Here is a 3263-nt window from a genome sequence, read left to right as displayed (position 1 = left end):
CAGGCTGTTTTAGATAGGACACACACACACACACACACACACACACACACACACACACACACACACACACACACACACACACACACACACACACACACACACACACACACACACACACACACACACACACACACACACTGGAGAAGTTGAACCTCAGAGGAGATGGACATTCATTATCAATAGTTGGTTAATAATCAGTTTAATAAGATAATCACTTGAGGGAATTGTATGGAAAAAAACATTATTTGTGTTAATATTCTTCTCTCAACTTAAATGTCTTAGTATGATCAAAACCCCATGGTGATTGTGTGTGTGTGTGTGTGTGTGTGTGTGTGTGTGTGTGTGTGTGTGTGTGTGTGTGTGTGTGTGTGTGTGTGTGTGTGTGTGTGTGTGTGTGTGTGTGTGTGTGTGTGTGTGTGTGTGTGTGTGAGAGAGAGAGAGAGAGGGTCCCAAATATGGACTGCCTTAGTACTCTGATAACAGGTACTTGTATCAATTAATCTATCAATCAATCAACCAATCAATCAATCAATCAATGACCATCCATTCATCCATCCATCCTCAGGTGGAAAATAACTAAGTGCATTTACTCATGTACTATTTTATACTTAGGATACCGGTATTCGAAAATAGCTGATCTACATGCTCACAATGTGTTGCGTTTGAGACATTTTGAGAAATGTTTGTACTTTTACTTCAGTAGGCTACTTTAAGTATGTTTTGATGCCAATACTTTTTTCTTTTTAATCAAGTAACATTTTGAATACAGGCCTTTTACTTGTAACAGAGTAGTTTTATATTGTGCTATTGCTACTCTTATTTGAGAACAAATCTGAGTACTTCTCCCACCACTGCATCCATCTATCCAGCTATCCGTCCGGCCGCCCGTCCGTCCATTCATTCATCCATCCGTCCATCCATCTGTCTGTCCATCCATCCATCCCTCCATCCATCCATCCCTCCATCCATCCATCCATCCATCCATCCCTCCATCCATCCATCCAGTCAGTCATATTAACAGTTCCAACTACAGTTCAGTTACTAACAGTTTATCGAGTAGAAATGGCACATGGTAACCATGGAGATAGATTTTTAGTTCAAGTAAACAAAAAGCATAAATAAACACACCGTCAACCACAACAACATCAACAAACAACATCGACCACTTGAACTCTCACCTTTGACCTTTTGTGCCCCGTAGGTTCAAGTCATTAACTCATGTCTAAAACAACTGTCTGTGACAAGAACCTTTTAATTAAACTTTAAAGGAGCACTTTTACCTCAAAATGATCCCCCCCCCTAGAAATTACTCAACCCATGAAGCATTTAATTCATGGATAATTATTGAGTTTTTGTGGCATTCCTCACTGAAGAATCCAAAAATGAAGAGAATATATTCATACAGATTTGCTCCGATTAATCTTGGGACCCCTATTTCATTCAATTCACCACCAAATATTCTCTTCATGTTTGGATTCTTCATTCAGGAATGTGACAAAAACACAAAACAAATATATCATGGAGAATTCAAGGCTTTATGGAGTAAATGATGGGGGGGGGGTCATTTTGGGGTGAAATACTCCTTTAACTTAAGTCCCAAACAAACTGCGTGTGACACTGTTTAACTTTACTTTAAGGCCTTGTTCACACTGCAAGCTAATCTGATTTGTTTCTCAAATCTCAACTTTAGGACTGACTGTCCACACTGTTATTTGCAAGCGATCAGAGTGGAATTGTGTATACAGAGAGTGTCAAACATAGCCGATCTACAGGCTCACGACGCGTCGCAATGTGACATGTCGTGAGCTGTAGATTAGCTGTTTTTGTCGCGTGACAACAACATACGACAAAGAATAAGACAGGCGTCAGTGTGCGAGTGTCCACACTGAGACACAAAATCAGAAGTCAGATTTGAATCACATGTCTTACCAACTAGGTTTAGAAATGTGGTTCAAATCTGACTAACGAAACTCAGTTTCCATGTGGTTTTATGCTGTTCAGACTTGATGAAAAACAATCCGATTCCAATCTATTTGGGCTGACAGTGTGAACACAGTCTAACTCTCAAACTAACTGTGTTTTCCTTCATACATACCGTGGAACAAACTCCAACCTGGATTTACTGATTTACAAGACTTCAACATTTATTAATTTCTTCATCCCTATTCTAGTAGATCAGATTTGGATCAGTTAGTTAAAACCAAAAAAACAGGATTAGGATCACTTTGATATCCAATCTGTGATCATAGAATCATCTCTGTAAACATTATGTCAATAAGATGTATACGTAAGTTTTATTAATTATATCTTCAACACCAGAAATCAGAATCTGATCCACTTGGATAGGGATTCAAAGTTTTGACCTCTTGGGCTCAGAGGATGAAGGGACAAAGTTTAGTTTTTTTAACGCAGTTAAAGTCATACTGTGTAACATTTTCAGTAGTAGTATTTGTTTTGGAGCAGTACTTCCATCGTTTTGTTTAGAACTGAATTCTTGGAATTGCAGTTCTAAAATACCGTAGACAGATGCTGTAATGACATGGAGCTACCAGAGATGTCGCTAAAGAGACTACAGAAATTAACGTTACACAGTATGATTTTAACTGCTCGACCGTGAATATCTGGGAAATTAATATGAAATTAATGGTCTGTGATGTAAACTGTCACCAATAAATTTGAATTAGATAAAGTGTAGATTCCACGTTGTGGCTGTCGGGTGGAAACCTTGTATGTCCCGAGCTGTCGCTTTTCAGGACATCCAGCGTAGTTATTAAGTCACACGCCCCCTCGTTAATACTTTTCATTGGTTCGATATGTATAAAAACCCAGACACACTTAACCACTTTCAATGCAATGCGACGCGTTGTGAGTTTGTAGATCGGCTATTTTCGCTCCTTTTGAGCGACACTCTTTTACGACAAAGTAGGGCATTCATTTCTTTTTTTTTAAACATAAGAAGTTGAAATATGGAGATACAAGGTTTTTGCCCGACAGCGACGATAGGTTTTGTCTCTGTTCAGTTCAGTACATATACGGGTCAAACACTGTTCAACAAAAATATCACTTTGTGCCACTGAAAGTTCCTCCACAGACTAAAAATAAAAACCTCTGAATGTTAACATCTTTGTGTAAAATCTGTCATCACACGTTCGTTCCTATAGCAACTGATGGCTGGAGTGTACAGCGTTGGGGAAGTGACTACAGTGACTCTACACTGGAAATAAACCCTGGTGTCTGCGAGAGGAGACGAGCTTAGCTGAAAC

This window comes from Gymnoscopelus braueri, assembly GCF_963280865.1.
Source record: "Gymnoscopelus braueri genome assembly, chromosome: 15".
Lineage (NCBI taxonomy): Eukaryota > Metazoa > Chordata > Actinopteri > Myctophiformes > Myctophidae > Gymnoscopelus > Gymnoscopelus braueri.
This window is presented reverse-complemented; position numbering follows the sequence as displayed.